Source organism: Puma concolor, chromosome B1 (assembly GCF_028749965.1).
Source record: "Puma concolor isolate L17-30 chromosome B1, mPumCon1.1.hap2, whole genome shotgun sequence".
NCBI classification, from domain to species: domain Eukaryota; kingdom Metazoa; phylum Chordata; class Mammalia; order Carnivora; family Felidae; genus Puma; species Puma concolor.
Window position 1 is genome coordinate 82,838,255 of NC_141670.1, and position 18,958 is coordinate 82,857,212.

General features: G+C 38.3%; 1 pseudogene; it reads left to right on the top strand.

Annotated features, from left to right (window-relative positions):
- Positions 1–3,789: 3,789 nt before the first annotated feature.
- On the top strand, positions 3,790–10,098 carry LOC112858840 (NADH dehydrogenase [ubiquinone] iron-sulfur protein 5 pseudogene; annotated as a pseudogene).
- The last annotated feature ends 8,860 nt before the right edge of the window (positions 10,099–18,958 follow it).

The window sequence follows — 18,958 nt, forward strand, 5'->3', positions numbered from 1 at the left end:
GGGTAAATACCTAATAGTGAAATTATTGGATGATACCATATTTCTATTTTTAATTTTTTTGAGGAACCTCCATAGTATTCTCCACAGTAGCTACACCAGTTTACATTCTCACCAACAGGGATTCCCGTGGGCAGATTCCTTTTCTCCACACCTTCATCAACACTTGTTATTTCTTGTCTTTTTGATTTTAGCCATTCTGACAGGTATAAGGTGATATCTCCTTGTGGTTTTTATTTGCATTTCCCTGATGATGAGTGATGTTGAGCATCTTTTTATGTGTCTGTTGGCCATCTGGATGTCTCCTTTGGGAAAATGTCTATTCACGTCCTCTGCCCATTTTTTAATCAGGTTGGCTGTTTTTCTGGTGGTGCGTTGTATAAGTTCTTTATATATTCTTAGATATTAGCTCCTTATCAGGTATATCATTTGCAAATATCTTCAGTAGACTGCCTTTTTTGTTTTATTCATGGTTGTGCAAAAGCTTTTGGCTTTGATATAGTCCCAATAGTTTATTTTTGCTTTTATTTCTCTTGTCTCAGGAGACGTACCTAGAAAAATGTTACTACAGCCATTGTCAGAGAAATTACAGCCTATGTTCTCTTCTAAGTATTTTTTTATGGTTTCAGGTCATACACTTCAGTATTTAATCCATTTGAGTTTATTTTTTGTGTGTGCTATAAGAAAGTGGACCGGTTTCACTCTTTTACACATAGCTGTCTTGCTCCTAGCACCATTTATTGAAGAGACTGTCTTTTCCCCATTGTATATTCATCATCCTTTGTTATAGATTAATTGACCATATAATCATGGTTTATCTATGGGCTCTCTGTTCTGTTCTGTTGACCTATGTGTCTGTTTTTGTGCTAGTGCCATACTATTTTAATTACTATAGCTTTGTGGTATATCTTGAGATCGGGAATTGTGATACCTCCAGCTTTGTTTTTTTCTCAAGGTTGCTCTGGCTATTTCAGGTCTTTTGTGGTTTCACACAAACTTTAGTATTATTTGTTCTAGTTTTGTAAAAAATATTGCTGGTATTTTTATAGGGATTGCATTGTATCTGTAGATTGCTTTGGGTAATATGGACATTTTAACAATATTAATTCTTCCAATCCAATTCCAGCATGGAATAACTTTACATTTGTTTGTATTGTCTTCAGTTTCTTTCATCAGTGTTTTATAGTTTTCAGTGTACAGGTCTTTCACCTCTTCGGTTAGGTTTATTCCTAAGTATTTTATTCTTTTTGGTGCAATTGTAAATGAGATTGTTTTCTTAATTTCTCTTTCGGCTACTTCATTATTGGTGTATAGAAACACTACTGATTTCTGGGTATTGATTTTGTGTCCTAAAACTTTACTGAATTTACTTATTCTTGTAGTTTTTGGTAGAATCTTTAGGGTTTTCTATGTATAGATCATGTCTTCTGCAAATAGTGATAGTTTAACTTTTTCTTCACTAATATGGATGCCTCTAATTTATTTTTCTTCTCTGATTACTGTGGCTATCAGATTTCTGGCTCTGATTTCCAGTATTATGTTGAATAACAGTGGTGAGAGTGCACATCCCTGTCTTTTTCCTGATTTTAGAGGAAAAGCTCTCAATTTCTCTTCATTGAGTGTTAGCTGTGGGTTTTTCATACGTGGCTTTTATTATGTTGAAGTATGTTCCCTCTAAACCTACTTTTTATCATGAATGGGTGAGTTGAGAGTTTTTATCATCAATGCATGTTGAATTTTTTCAACTGCTTTTTCTTCATCTCTTGAGATAATCATGTGATTTTTTTTATCCTTAATTTTGTTGATGTGGTATATCATGTTGATTGATTTACAAATACTGAACTGCCCTTGCATCCACAGAATAAATCCCACTTGATCATGGTGAATCATCATTTTAATATATTTTTGAATGTAGTTTACTCATATTTTGCTGAGGATTTTTGCATCTGTGTTCATCAGGTATATTGGGCGGTACTTTTCTTTTTTTGTGGTTTCCTTATCTGGCTTTGGTATCAGGGTAATGCTGGGGTTGTAAAATGTTTTTGGAAGCTTTCCTTCCTCTTCTATTTTTTTGAATAGTTTGAGCAGAATAGATATTAATTTTCCTTTAAATGTTTGATAGAATTCACTTGTGTAAGCCATCAGTTTTGGACTTTTGTTGTTTGGTAATTATTAATTACCAATTCAATTTTGTTGCTGATAATTTGTTCAGATTTCGTATTGATCTTTAATATTTCATCTGGTCCAAAAAAGACTCTGAAAAGTCAAATATATCCTGCAAATTTTGTAAAACAACTTTTCAAATGGCTTACCTGGAGTGACATGTTGACTTATTAAGTTCAGATAATTTTTTAACTTGTTTGTCTTTTAGGGGAAAGGGGTGGTTATGATTGATTTCAGTGGAAGACTTCAAGTTGGATTGATGCAACCAACTTAAGCAAACCCTTTTTTTCTGAATTAGCTCATTATCTTACATGAAGAATGAACAAGTTTTAAAAGTAATCTACTACTGACCAGTATTATTCCCTTTATTCCAATAAAAACATAGTTAAGAATAATGAAGTGATGGGATTATGTAGGACTTTTTACAATAAGCATGTGTTACTTTTATTGTTTTCTTAAAAAATATATCAGAATTAAAATAATGTGGGTTTATGGTGATTTTATTTTCTGATCAGATCACTTATTAGTGCTCCCATAAGACCATGTATCATACATAACAGCACCACTGAATTTCATTTCTATTTAAATTAATAAAGTTGCAGGAATCCTTGACACCAGAATACAATGACTGACAGTCATATCCTAACCTTGTGAAAATGCGGTAATACTCATTTGCACTGTCTTCTCCACAGAGACCATGTCTTATTTATTTTGTATCTCCAGTTCATAGAACAATAATGCACTCAATGAGTATCTTTTGAATGAATCTATTTATCTATCAAATTCTATAATCCTGGTATACATTCTGAGTTCCTATGGGTAGGGCAAAATTCCAATTCTAAATGTATATAAAACAGAGTAGTGTCCTAATTTGGCATTATAGATCCATCATATATAACTTGATACAGCTGTTAAAAGAGAGGAGGCTGCAAGGCATAGTAAATAGTAGAGAATGCACCCTTCTCAATGCTGATGACATGGTTTTATTAATACAGACCACGATTTTCCTTTAGAGCTGCTGAACCTATTGCCTACTTACTGTCAGAACAGTTTAACATCAACTGTGCTACAGCGAAAACCATTGTATTTGACAGACATTCTCCAGTATTTAAATGAACAATACTAAGTAACCCCATACAACAGGTCAACTCATTCAGCTATTGGAATGTATATTTTGCTGTTAACTTACGCTGGTGGGTCCATGAGGATACAATTCTACTGAAAAAAAAAAAAAAAATAGACATTCACCAAAGGCCAGGCTGAACTGCTTTTATGGTCAAAGCAGCCCGTTGGTAGTTTACAGAGTGCCTGGCTCTCTAGGAACCACCCTCCTCCCTGCTCAGAAAAGGGGATCCTAATCCCTCCTGCCAGCCGCCTTTGCCTCCCTCAAGATTACATGAGTCTTTAGATTCTGAGGAAAGCTGCCAGCTGCCTTGACTGGAAAAAAAGATAAGAGAAACCTTGCTGAGGAGAGGGAGGGGCCAAGACTAGGAGGGAGTAGAGTGGAGCTCCTGGAGGGAGCTGAGGGGATGAAACCCAAAGAAGAGATATGCCCGCAAAACAAGTTGGAATAGTGAACAAAGGCTCTTCAGTGCCTGGGCTGAGGTAGAATAACAAGGGGAGAACCCCATGGTGGTGCAGGAGGAAGATGGCGAAGGGGTGAGGTTACTGATTGCCAGGGGAAGGGGACAAAGGGAAGAAGAGCTCAGCTTCCTCATCTGTTCCTCCCTTTGCATCTAAGGTCTACATTGCAGGGCTGTACCTTTGTTTCTACCAGTTGGGCAACTGACATAAAAGAGAAAGCGCAGACACCACTGAGAGCAGTTGTTTTTTTATTTTTAAAAACAATTTTTTTTAATTTTTTTTTCAATGTTTATTTACTTTTGAGACACAGAGAGACAGAGTATGAACGGGGGAGGGTCAGAGAGGGAGACACAGAATCTGAAGCAGACTCCAGGCTCCGAGCTGTCAGCACAGAGCCCGACGCAGGGCTCAAACTCACAAACTGTGAGATCATGACCTGAGCCAAAGTCGGATGCTTAACTGACTGAGCCACCCAGGCGCCCCTTTTTAAAAAAATTTTTAATGTTTATTTATTTCTGAGAGAGAGTGAGAGAGAGAGGGAGAGGGAGAATATGAGTGGGGGAGGGGCAGAGAGAGAGGGAGACACAGAATCTGAAACAGGCTCCAGGCTCCGAGCTGTCAGCACAGAGCCTGACAGAGGGCTCAAACTCACGACCATGAGATCATGACCTGAGCCAAAGTTGGATGCTTAACCTACTGAGCCACCCAGGCACCCCAGGAGCAGTTCTAAAGCAACAGAAATACTGTGGGCCCATCAGGGAGATGCTGTTCCTGAAGCAGTTATTGGAAGTGTGAACAAAGCCTGGTGATAGTTAACACCAGCCTTCAAACCTTCTCAGGCCCAAATTGTCTTCCACCATTTATGGCACAAGACCCTAGGGTCTCAAGTGAATACTCATCCGAGGATTTGAGCAGAGTCAGTATTACTTTTTGAGAAAATAATTTGGCCTTGTTTATTAGGAAAACCCTGTGTCCTGATTCTTCACAGAGGTAGAGAATATCTAATAGAAAATGTCAGGCTGCTAAGGAACTTTAAAAAATAAGGTTGTTTTTTTTTCTGCCATGTGTGGCATTTTAAAAGGCAGTATGAAATATTGGCATCTCAGATCCCGGTAGAGGATTCAATTATGACATGACAGTCATTTGCTTGCCAAAGCGTGGCCGCAACATCTGTTATGTTAAAGAAAGCTGTTAGGGCAGCTGGGTCAAGTAAATTCTGTAGAAAAAATTTCGTTTCAATGGAAAGCTGGCCTTGTGCATAGCAATCCCTTCCAGATGATAAGATAGATTCTAGCCCAGTGCAATGTCTTTGAGCTATTCTGCCACAGTGGTAGGCAACTGATAGATACGTATATTATGTCTGATCCAGCAGTGATTTTAATTTACTTCCTCCGCCACATGAAAAAAGTAGTTTGGCCCTATTTACAACGTTCCTTTAATCCTTGTGAATTTGTGCTGCTTTGACTTTTCCTTTGAACTGGTTTATAACATCTCTCTGGTTCCCTCATGTCATATGATTAAAAAAAAAAAAAACCTCTATAACCCATGTTCATTTTAATGGCTGTATGGGAGCCATGATTTTACCATTTTCTGAAAATTATTTTTTAACAGCTCTCTTCTCTGCTAGGCTCTCAAAGCACTTTTTCTCTACTAGAGGTAAGAAGAGAAACTAATATTTACATATTTTACCAAATGTTCTTCAAGTGACCCAAGGAATCTTTGAAGTCAGTTCATCAGGGAGAAAATTATTGCAGCCCAGCTCAAGCTCCACCAGGAGGCTGACACTTTTATTGTAAGCCTTGATGTTCTGGTGCTTTTTCAGGTGCCTCTGTTCTTATCATACGAATTCTTGTGAGCTGATTTCGCCCTGCTCTCTGGGGAGATAGCTTCAGGGCTTCTGAGCACCAGTAAGGTGAAGTTTGCCAGTTGCCCCCTCTTTTTGCTTATTCTGGGGCACTGTGACCTGCCCTAAATTGTTTTTGAGGAAGGTAGACTCTATTAATTCATAAAATAATTGCCATGCCCCTCCCTTTTCCTGCTATCAAATAGCCAAAATTCTTAAGGTTGCTCTGATGTTCAAAATGACAAATTTTATCTGAAAATGACGTTTTCAGGATGCAAGGAACTGTTAATAACTATAAAGAACACTTATTTCGCAAATTTTGTTCAAGTGTGGAGTGGAGTATTTTGTGTTGGTTTGCACTCAGCTGCAAGGACCAAGCAAGACAAAACCTCTGTCTTCAAGGAAGTCATAGGGGGAAAAAAGCAACAACAACAAACAAACAACTCACACATACAACTAACTATAAAATAGTGGGAGAGATCATCCAGTAGCAGTGGCCAGCAAGGAGACAAGGGCACGACAGAGGGACACCGTGCCCTTCTTTGACGTGCAGAAAAGCTGGGTCTTAACTTAGATCATTGGATGTCAATCCGAAGTGTTGAGCAGCCTCACAAGATTCCAGGTCAATGCCATGCTTTTGAAAAAGAGTAGATAGAATGTATGCATGGAATCAGTGGTATCCATGCAGAGAGAGAGTGCAAGATAGAATCTGATGATTTTGTAGAAGGTCTGCTTCAGCAGAAAACGATGAAACGTCTGAGTGGCATCAGGACACAGCAGGATAAGCTAATAAAGGGAGGGGAGTATACACCCTTGCCTCACCACCTGGGCAAGGAGGACCTTAGGCCCTGAGCTGAGCTACTGCTCCTGGTGGCTCCAGGCTCATTTTCATGTTATCTCTTCTCCACTGAAAAGCTCATTTACTGAAAACCTTTTTGTGAAGAGTAAGATTGTTCTATCCTATTACAAAAATAATAATAACGTGAGATCAGGGCTATACTTAGCAGTATGAATGCAATGGGAGAAACAGGATGGGGCCAAAAAGTGAATATAATTGCTTGGTAAAGAAATTTATCTAGAATTTTAATTGAACAGACTTGAGAGTTGTCCAGTCAGTTTACAGATGAGGAAACCAAGTCCCAAAGATGTTATATGATCACAATTTTTCCAATGATGTAAGGGTAGAGACATAAAAGTGTGTGCTCACACCATGATTGAATAGCACATACATTTTACCTCTGAAGCTACAGCGGCTTTTTTTGGTCAATACAGTGAATTAGCCTGCAAAACGTGTTGCTGTATCTCTAGTCAGTCTACTTGTGAATGTAAAGAAGTCATTTGTAAAGGCTTTTGGCAGGCTAATGTGTTAGGCCTGGGGGAGAATTTCTCAGGTTTTGCTGGATATCCCATTATCTGAGCTGTTATCTAAGCTTCAGTTCTGGGAGGTCTCCTGGGCTAAAGCAGACAATCTAGTAACTGGGGAAGCTGAGATGGGTAGTGGTTGTGGTACCGCTAGCAGGATTTATCTCCTGGATTGGCCAGAATTAAGTGGAGCAAGAGCTACAGCTTTTTTGGCCAGGGTTCAGGGCTGGGCTCCTATCCCAACAGGGAGCTAGGGTGAAAACCAGAAGCTGGGCAGGAGGCCAGTCAGATGAAATGGTAACTGAATTCCTGGGGGTCTCCATTTCCCTCCAGGAACACTGGACAAACGAATTCCGGATTCTGTTCATTCATGGGAAGGAAGCTTCAAATGTATTGATAGACTGAGCCATCCCCAACTCAGAGCTCAGGTGGGGAGCAGTTGGGTAGGGTTGGGACAGTCAGGGATTGACAAGGATGGGCACTATCTTTTATAGATTTGGGGTTTCTAGGGCCACCTGGGTGGCTCAGTCAGTAAAGCATCTGACTTCAGCTCAGGTCATGATCTCACAGTTCGTGAGTTCGAGGCCTGCATCGGGCTCTGTGCTGACAGCTCAGAGCCTGGAGCTGGCTTTGGATTCTGCGTCTCCCTCTCTCTCTGTCCCTCCCCTACTTGCACTCTTGTCTCTCTCTCCCTCAAAATAAATAAACATTAAAAAAAATTATAGATTTGGGGTTTCTTATAAAAATATTACCTATAATAGTAGGAAATCCAGAAAAAGATAAAGAGGAAAAGTTAGAATTAACCATGAATTCATAAGACAATATTATAGATATTGTTAAACTGATTTTCCACTCAATATATTGTGCACATTTTTGAGATCATTAAGTGTATATTTTTATTAGAAATAACTTATCTTGGGGCACCTGGGGGGTTCAGTTGGGGCACCTGACTTTGGCTCAGGTTATGATCTTGCAGTTTGTGGGGTCGAGCCCCATGTCAGGCTCTGTGCTGACAGCTTGGAGCCTGCTTCAGATTCTGTATCTCCCTCTCTCTCTGCCCCTCCCCCACTCGCTCTCTGTCTCTCTCTTTCTCTCTCAGAAATAAACATTAAAAAAAAGAAATAGCTTTTCTTATTATACACATATAATGGATAATTGTCTAAGCTGGCATTAATTACCCCTGTTTGTGTAATTAATCTTAATTCTAATCACAGATTGAATTTAACAGTTGAGAAGGATGTGATAGTCATCTTGTCACTCTCCCTTTACAGATACAGAAACTGAGGTCCAGTTTGATTCAGTGATTTGCAAGTTTGAACATTGTAGGTTTTTTTTAATGTTAATTTTTGAGAGAGAGTGTGGGGTAGGGGCAGAGAGGGAAACAGGATTGGAAGTGGGCTCTGTGCTTACAGCAGAGATCCCAATGCAGGGCTCAAAATTCACGAATCGTGAGATCATGACCTGAGCCAAAGTTGAACGCTTAACCAACTGAGCCTTCCAGGTGCTTCTGAACACTGTAGGATTAAACAGAGCCAAGGCTAAAATCACTCCAGTGTACTTTCTGTGATACCTTGAATTATTTATTTATTTCACAGGCATGTGGCTTGTCTGCATTGCCAGACTATGAGTTCCTTGAGGAAAGAGCTAGTGTTATGTGGTGCCTTGCTACTTCAAGTGTGTCTTCAGATCAGCAGTAATGGCATCATCTGGAAGCTGGTTAGAAATACAGAATCCCAGACTCCACCCCAGGCCCAATAAATCAGAATCTACATTTAACAAGATGCCTAGGTGATTCATATCCACACTAAAGTTGGAGTAGCGCTGAAGGAATGGTCATTAAATATTTGTCGTTGTTATGGTGTTTGGTCCCCATCTTCACCTCCCATGGGGCAAATTCATGTGTTGAAACCTAATTTTCACTGTGATGATGTTCAGAGGAGGGTCTTTGAGAGGTTATTAGGTCATGAGGGCTGAACCCTTTGTCCATGAACCAGGAAGTGGGTTCTCACCAGACACCAAATCTGCCAGGGCCTCTATCCTAGACTTCCCAGCCTCCAGATGTGAGAGAAATAAATTGCTGTTGTTTATAAGCTACCCAGTCTCTGGTATTTTGTTATAGCAGCCTAAATGGACTAAGACAGTGGTATTAATTGTTTTGCTCATAGCAATGGAAACTGATTTCAAGTGCTTGAAAGCAAAAAGGAGAGGGATGGCATTTGTTGGAAGAGACTGATGTGTTATGGAGAATTGAAAAACAGACCTTGGGGATTAAGCTTCAGAGACCTTAGAGATAGGATTTGGTTGACTTTTTCTACGGGGCTTTAGCATAAATGTGACTCCTGGTAGCAAAGTCTTTCCATTCCGAGTTGTAAATGCCAGAGAGACAGAGAGAGAGAGAGAGAGAGAGAGAGAGAGAGAGAATACCTTCCCTTGAACCAGGTTTATATTCTCTTCATCGGTGCCCAAGATGCAAGGTCATGAAGCAGCATGGCCATTGGACCCCACCCCTGCAGCCATAAGCCATTCCTGGAGACGGAGGGTCGTTGCAAGATAGGCACCATTATAAAAGTTGCTGGCTGTAATTTTAAAACTAAAGTGGTCACGTTTTCTGCTAATAATTGAGCATAGAAGTATGAGAAGAACCTATTTTTAGTCTTTTCCCTTCTGCAGCCCCTGTTTCTCTGATTTTCTTTGTTGCTGTTTTTCCATCAAAGAGATCATACATTCTAATGATTTCAGCAATTAACATTTTGCTAGTGACACCCAAATGTACTTCCAGCTTGAATCTCTTTTCTGAGTTCCAGCCTCATATCTCCAAATGTTCTGTCACTACTTAAAGTTCAACATGGCCAAAATTGGGTTCATCATATGTCCCTCCCAATCTCTTTATTTCTATCAAGATGCTACTGTTTTCCATGATAACTAGCATCTGTGGCTCCTACTTTGTTTTTCAGATTTCAAATCCTGAACTTTAAAATGTAGATTTCTTTAATATCTTCCTTCTATCCTGACTGCTAACCAGAGTTCAAATCTTCATCCACTCTGATTTAGATCATAGTCTGTTACCTGGCCATGCCCCTCCTTCTTTCAAATCTTTCTTTCTTACCATTGCCATGTAGAATTTTCTTAGATTCCACTTGCATCATACTACTGCCCACCTCAAAAAATACTGAATCCTAATTCAGGGTATTTTATTTTTCAGGATATTTTATATATAGACATAAAATAAAAATATATAGATATAAAATATAAATATATAGATATAAAAGATCTAATTTGGTCTAACCGTTCAGGATCCAATCCAAAAATATAAAATAGATATATAAAATATAAAATATAAATATATAGATATAAAATATAAAATAGATTTTATATATAGATATAAAAAATATATATATCTTGTGGTTGTCACCATAACATTGGTAACTCGGAGATCCCCACTGTTAATGATCTACTTAAAAATTATTTGAAAAGAAATTTTTCTAGAAATATTCTATGAGATAGATAGCCAACTCTATTAGACATGAATAGCATTAGACATTCTTTATGTTGACATAAAGAATAATGCGTTAGCATAACCATCGACCTGTTAGAGGAAAAACTATTTCTTCTACTCACACCAGCATTTCTGACACCCAGCCTGTGGGTTTTGTACACCAAGAAATTCTCCAACTCTCTGGACACCAACTGGATGTCCTATAATTCAGTTAGGACATTAACTACCTGGAGCTAGTGTAAACTCCACACGTTAAGGGCGCTGGCCCATAAGACTGCACCCCACTTGGGATGCCAATTGCACCTCTAGGCTGTCACCTGTGCTTCTGACTGAATGGCTATGCATCAGAGGTTCCCATGATCCCTTCCCCAGGTTTGATAATTTACCAGAATGGCTCAATAGAACTCAGGAAAAGTGCTTAATTTATTAGATTACTGATTTATTATAAAAGGATACAACTCAAGAGCAGCCAGTTGGAAAAGATGCATAAGACAAGGCGTGCAGTGCCTCCGTGTCCTCTGGGCAGGCCACCCTCCCAGCCCGCCTAGATATAGACATGCTCAGGAACCTGGAAGCTCTTGAAACCCTATAGTTAGGGTTTTTAGTGTAGGTTTTATTAAGTAGGCACCATTGATTAAATCATTAGCCATTAGTGCTTAACTCCAGCTCCTCCTTCTCCCCTCCCCAGAGATCTGGCTGCAAGTTCCAACCCTCTAATCACCTGGTTGGTTTCCCTGGCAACCAGCCCCCAACCTAAGCTATTCAAGAGCCCCAGCCACCAGTTATTTTGTTAGCATACGAAAAGACACATCATTTTGGAGATTCCAAGGGATTTAGGAGCTGTAAACCAGAAAACAGGGACAAAGACCAAAATATATATTTCTTTTAATATCTCCGTGTCACACCTATTTGTTTTTTTTAACTTTTTATTTTGAAATACTTTCAGAGTTTCAAAAAAAGTTACAAAAATAGAGAGTTTCCATATGCTCTTTATTCAGGTTCCCCAAATATTAATATGTTCTAACCGTGGTATAATAATCAAAACCAGCAAGTTAACATTGAAACAATATTAACTAATGTACAGACTTCATTCACATTTTGCCATTTATCCCACTAAAGTTCTTTTTATGGCCCAGGATCCAATCCAAGATTCTGCACTGCATTTAATTGGCATGCCACTTTAGTTTCCTCTAATCTAGGACAGTTCTGCAGGTTTCATTTGTTGCTCGTGACTTTGACACTTTTGAAAAGTTCTGGCCAGTTATTTTTGTGGAATGTCTTTTGATTTAGATTTGTCTGATACTTCCTCATGTTGAAACATGCATGTTGAATTATGCCTCCGTGCAAGAATACCACCAAAGTGATGTAATATCCTTTTCAGGCCTATCAGGAGATACATGACATTGGTTTGTCTCACTGGAGGTGATAATTTTGATCACTTGGTTAAGAAGGTGTCTGCAAGATTTCTGCATATACAATTACTATTTCGCCTTTATGATTAATAAGTATTTTGTGGGAAGATATGTTGAGACCATGTAATATCCTGTTTTTTACCATCCTTTTGCTTACTAATTTTTTAATTCATCAATTATCCTAGCCTACAATAATTACTAAGTCAGGTATTGCCAAATGATAATTTTCTTATTTCCATCATTCAGTCTACATTTATTAGTTGGAATTCTGCTGTAATAAAGAGCTGTCTCTTTTTCCACATGTACTTATTTATTCAATTATTTTTGAATTTATTCAAATATTTATTCAATTCACAAGTCAGTATGGACTTGTGAATGTTTATTCTATGAGTTATAACCTATTATATTACTACTTATTTTCTTGTTCAAATTGTCCATATTTAGCTATTAGATTCCATTCAGAAGTTGGCTCCTGTGACCTTTCAACATGCCTACATCATTTTGTTGTTGCTGTTGTTGTTGTTGTTGCTTACTTTTCGGCCAGAAAGTTCCAGCTCATCTTGTATTTCTCCTGCCCTAGTCCTGGAATCAGCCATTTCTCTCCACATCCCTGGTTATTTCTATTGCCATGAGGAGAATGACATTTGGAAACCAAGATCTGGGTTCCTGGTGTGTTCATTCCTACTGTAGTGTCATTGCTTCTAGGCCTCTCAGTGGACAGAGCTGGGAAGTGTATGCATATATATATATATATATGTACATATTTATGTATGCATATACATATGCATATATGTCTACTTCTATAACATTAACTTTTATTTTTATTTTATTATTATTATTTTTTTTTTAATTTTTTTTTTCAACGTTATTTATTTTTGGGACAGAGAGAGACAGAGCATGAACGGGGGAAGGGCAGAGAGAGAGGGAGACACAGAATCGGAAACAGGCTCCAGGCTCTGAGCCATCAGCCCAGAGTCCTACGCGGGGCTCGAACTCCTGGACCGCGAGATCGTGACCTGGCTGAAGACGGATGCTCAACCGACTGTGCCACCCAGGCGCCCCAATATAACATTAACTTTTAATGTGCTTTCTGTGGGGTCATAGATAGGTGACTTGTAGCTATCTTTAAAAAAATTTTTTTTCAATGTTTTATTTATTCTTGAGAGAGAGAGAGAGAGGGAGAGCATGAGCGAGGGAGGCACAGAGTGAGAGAGGGACACAGAATCTGAAGCAGACTCCAGACTCTGAGCTGTCAGCACAGAGCCCGAGGTGGGGCTCAATGAGGAGCCATGAGTTCATGACCCAAGCCGAAGTCGGATGCTCAACCAACTGATCCACCCAGGCACCTGACTTGTAGCTATCTTTGTGGATATCTTTTACTGGTTCACTTTGTATTTAAAAAGAAAATATGAAATAATAGTTAGAACTGGTTTAGCTGCATAAAATAAACAATGTTTGAAATATTTCCAAACAGTATTTGAAACAAGATAAAGGTCGATTTTTCCATTTTTCTATTTTATAAAAGAAGTTTGGAAGTAGACAGGGTGGAATGGAAGTGTCACAGTCATTAAGGACCTAGACACCATCCATGTTTGTGTTCTACCAATCCTAACGTGTGGCTTCTGTTTTCAAAGTCATGTCACAACTTCAGATAATGGTCCAATATGTCTGTTAGAGTTCCAGCCATCACGTCCACATTTCAGGCTGGAAAAAAGTAGAAAGGAATAAGGGCAAAAGGAGTCTCTGTCCCAAGTGACTCAACCCTTTCTAGAAGTCACCTGACAACTCTGCAGACATTTCACTGGCTACCCCATCAACATATAAGGCCAAGAAGTGATAACTTTTAATTGGGACATTGTGGCTAGAATGAAAAGTTTCATGACCATGCATTGCTGGGCCCACATTTGAGGTGGCCCCTGTCAGCTGAAGTGGCCTTCTTTGGATATAATGTAACTTTCCCATAGAGTAGAAATTAGTCACCAATTGTTTCCATGGTTTCCATTGTTTCAATGGTTGTTTCCATCCCATTCCTCCCATTGAAGACTTAATGGCCTGGTGTGGGACTAGACCTATAGCAATTGACTGTAATATGATATATTAAATGCTATTATAGAAATAAGTACAAGGTGCTATGAAGGAATGAATAAGTAGCTATAGAAGTCTGGTAAGTCTTTACAGGAGTGACGTTTGAGCATGTTTCAAAGGAAAGGGCAAAGAATGAACATAGGTCATTTTAGACAGACGTGGAAACAAGAGAAAGATTTTATATTCATTAAATACAGGGTCTTTAAGTGTGATTGAGAAAGAGGCCTGGATTGGAGATAAATTGTGGAGAATAGGTGATGCAACAAATATTTATTAATTCAACAAATATATATGGCAGACACTGTACTGGGCAATGGGGATACAGTGGTGAATCAGATAGACATAGTTGTTACCTTCTGGCAACATTATGAATAATGTAGCAGGGAGGACAGAAATTGAGCACATGGTGAAATGTGGGCATATAGTGGGGATAATAGAATAATACCTATTCAATATCTAAATAATAGAATGACATCTACTCTGAGAGGGAGGGAGCAGGTATGCAAAGATGGTAGTAACATTTAAGCTGAGCCCTGAAAAATATATAGGGACTGGAAAGAGGAGGTTGGAAGAGATGGGGAAGAGGCTAGGAGAAAATTCTGTTATAGTGCTGGACATCTGGATATCCACATGGAAAAGAAATCAAGTTGGACCTTTATCTCACATCATACATTAAAAACCAACCCCAAATGGATCAATGCCCATATGAATATAGGAGCTAAAACCATAAAACTCTTAGAAATAAATGTAGGAGCAAATATTCATGACCATGAATTTGGCAATTAATTCTTAGATATGACACCAAAAGCATAAACAATAAAAGAAAAAATAAATTAGATTTCATTAAATTCAAAAGCTTTTGTGCATCAAAGCACAATATCAAGAAAGTGAAAAGAGAGCTACGCAATGGGAGAAAATACGTGCAAACATGTATCTGACAAGGGTTTAGCATCCAGTATATAACCTAGTCTTACAAATTAATAAGACAAACACCCCAGTTAAAATATGGGCAAACGACTTGAACAGACATTTCTCCAAAGCAGATATACAAACAGGCAATAAGCTTTATATGTTCTCTCTCTCTCCGTGTATATGTATTATACTCAAAACCATTAGTCATTGAGAAATGTAAATCAAAACCACATGAGATACATCTCATACCTACTAGGATGCTTATATCTAAATATCAGATAATAACAAGTGGTGAGGATGTGGAGAAATTTGAACCCTCATACATTGCTGATGGAATGTAAAATGGTTCAGCTGCTATGGAAAACAGTTTAGTGGTTCTTCAAAAAGTTTAGTTAAGCTACAGAGTTACCATATGACTCACAATTTCATGCTTAGATATTTACTCCAAAAGAACTGAAAACAGGTATTCAAAGAAATACATGTACCAGCATGTTTTTAACAGCACTGTTCACAATAACCAAAAGATGGAGACAGCCGAAAGGTCCATCAGCAGATGAAAGGGTAAACAAACAGTGGTGTATATGCACAATGGAATATTATTCAGCCATAAAAAGTGATGAGGAATGGATACATTCCACAACATGAATAAATCCCCCAAATGTTATGCTAAAATGAGAGAAGCCAGACATAAAGAACTACATATTATATGGTTACATTTATATGAAGTATCTAGAATATGCAAGTCCATGGGGACAAAAAGCAGTTTATGGGTGCCAGAAGATAAGGAGAGGTGGGAATGGGGAGAAACTGCTTAACGACTAAAAGGTTTTACTCTGTAGTGATGGAAATGTTCTGCAACAATATAGAAGTGGAGGTTGAACAATATTGTGAATTTACTAAATTCCACTGAATTGTTTGCTTTAAAATGATTAAATTTCTTTTATGTGAATTTCACTTCAATAAAGTACAAATTCTGTTATCAGTGGTCTATAAAGTCCAGGGCAATGGAAACAGTATGTGGGAAGGCAGAAAGGCCCAAAAGGAATTTGAAGAATTGAAATAAGATAATTGTAGTCAAACATAGTAAACTAAATTGAATCACGAAAATATAGGATGGAGAAGTAGGCAGAAGCCAGCATTAAGGTGATAATAGTAAGAGATGTGTTGATGGGAAGTAAGAGGATGAATGTCATAATGTAATTCATGTTTGTTTGCTTTTAAAAATCACTCTGGGGGTGCCTGGATGGCTCAGTCAGTTAAGCATCTGACTCTTGATTTCAGTTCAGGTCATGATCTCACAGTTCATGAAATTGAGCACCATGTCAGGCTCTGCACTGAGCTTGGAACCTACTTGGGATTCTCTCTCTCCTCTCCCTCTCCCTCTCCCTCTCCCTCTCCCTCTCCCTCTCCCTCTCCCTCTCCCTCTCCCTCTTCCTCTCCCTCTCCCTCTCCCTCCCTCTGTCCCCTACTCCCCACTCTCTCTCTCTCTCTCACACACACAATAAATAAACTTTAAAAAAGAGATCACTCTGTTTGCTGTGTAGGAAATGGATTTTAGGGGGTCATGGAGCATTCAAGGAGTCTGATTGGAAGGCTATTTTAGAGATCTAAGCAATAGACAATGGTGGTTAGGTCTAGGAGGGAGGCAATGGGAAATAAAAGGACTTGAAGAGATTAAGAGCTTGATGTTTGATTAGATGTAGAGGTAGGATTGCCACATAAAATATAACGTGCTCAGTTAAATTTCAGTATTTGGGAAATATTAACACTGAAAAATTATTCATTGTTTACTTGAAATTAAGATTCAATTGAAGGCCCTGTATTTTTAATTTCTAAATCTGGTAACCCTACATGAAAGGTGAAGGACATCTAGGTTTCTGGCACCAGCATCTGGCAGGTGATATCTCTCTTTTCAGAATTGGGAACATGGGGGAAGGAATCTGTTTTTCTTGGAGGACGGCACGTCACACATTCAATTTGTATTGTAACCATATAGATTGATAGAATCACTCAAGGAATGTTTGCAGAGTGCAAAGAGAAGAATGTACAGGAGGATATAGGATTATCTATAATTAAAAGATGTTCAGAGAAAAAGAAGCCAGTGTAGGAGACTGAGAAGGTTTTCTAAGACTGGAGGATGGAAACCATGATGGTGGTGGTGTGGAAGCCCAAGTCAGAGAGAGTTTTATGGAGGAAGTACTCTATAAGGTAGAAGTTACAGAGAAGTCAAATCAAATGAAGACTAAAAAAAGACCAGCAATGTTGGCAGTTAGGAGATTTGGGGAGACTGAAACAAGAATTCCTTTGGTGCACCTGGGTGGCTCAGTAAGTTGAGCTTCCAACTTTGGCCCAGGTCATGATCTCATGGCTCACAAGTTTGAGCCCCATGTTAGGCTCTGTGCTGATGGCTCAGAGCCTAGAGCCTGCTTCCAATTCTGTGTCTCCCACTCTCTCTACCCCTCTCCAGCTAGCACTCTGTCTCTCTTTCAAAAATAAATAAGTAAAAAAAAAAAACATTTTAAAAAATTAAAAAACAAAACAAGAACTCTTTTAGTGTGATGTTGTAGGGGGAGGGTTGTGCAGATCTAAATTTCATGGGTTATGGAATGACTAGGTAAGGAAATAGAAGGAACTACACATTTGGTAATTAAGGGAATGGTGCTAGAATAGCTAGTCAGTCATGGCAGTAAAGAACATCAATTCTAAATGCTATATTTTGTCCTCATCTGTTAATTTTTTTCTGAAGGGCACTGAAGCAAAAAAATTAAGATTCCATCTTTAAGACCATAGACAAATACAAAATGAAGGAGTGTGGATTTTCAAGATATTTCCTTTTGTTTTGCAGAGGAAGACCAAAACTCCTTATATCTGACTCAACTATGATATAACTAGTAGCACTATAGCTAGAATCTAGACAAACACAAAATGAGTTTTCTTTTTCCTTTCTTTTCAAGATTTATTTGCTTTTCAGTTCCAGTGATCTAATATAGTTGTTCTCTTGAATATCTGATTAACTGTACTTATCACTTTATAATATGTAGGGCAGGTGTGTTTGTGGATCTATGAGCCAGAGATAGAAGAGTGCATCTAAATGCTAAGTCAATTAGCGTTGATTTGGTATATAGTGAAGCATACCATGTTATAAGAAAAATAAATATAACTTAAAGGCGAAGAAACACTAAACACCCAGTTAATTTATGGTGAAGCATACTTAGTTTATGATTTGGGTACATACTTTAACTAGAACAGTGTTCTGTGCTCATTTTTATTAAATACTGTAGGTGTTTGCTGGGGCATGAGGTAATAACCCAAATACAATTAAAATGACCATAAAATTAGGGTCTCCACATAGGCTCCCAAGGATGGGTCTGTTTGAGGCTTCTAGTCATCAGCATTGGGTGGTCTGCTATTGGTGCATGATACTTAAATAGAGCTTTTTCCCCCTTAGGTCTGTAAGGTGTTAAGGTGTTTTTATAAAACCCCATAAACCCTTGTTAAACACTTTTTTTTTTCATAAAGAAAACTTAAATCTTTATTTCACATGTTTTCTGTGGCACTATTTTGGCATTTTAACAAGTCCTTTAAAGAATCACTCTAATAATTGCATACACCTCTGGGATAGGGGTGGAGGGGTATTTATTCAGGGTTGTTTTTTTTTTTTTTTTTTATGTCAAACTGCCTGACACACTAAGCAATGAGCACAGCATTTTGGTACATTTTAATTTAATAAGGAAAAAGATCAAAAGATTCTCCAGGTGGAGAAAGTTAGGCTAATTTGGGTATTGTATATTAACTGATTTAAAGGAAGGTTTACCTACTGACTGAATTGACTATGATTCAAATATTGTAAATTATTTACTACAATGAGGGCTTCCCTAACACTAAACACTACAGAAGAAATAGCAGCACTTTTACCTACCCTGACACTCCTCATTCCCTTTTCCCACTTTATATTTTCTCCATAGCATTTACTACCTTTGAACATAATGCATAATTTATTTGTTGTATCTACTATTTTTAGTCTGTCTGAATGTAAACTCCATGAGAAAGAGACTTTGTCTTTTTGTTCACTGTTTTATATCCAGTGTCTAAGACAGTGCTTGT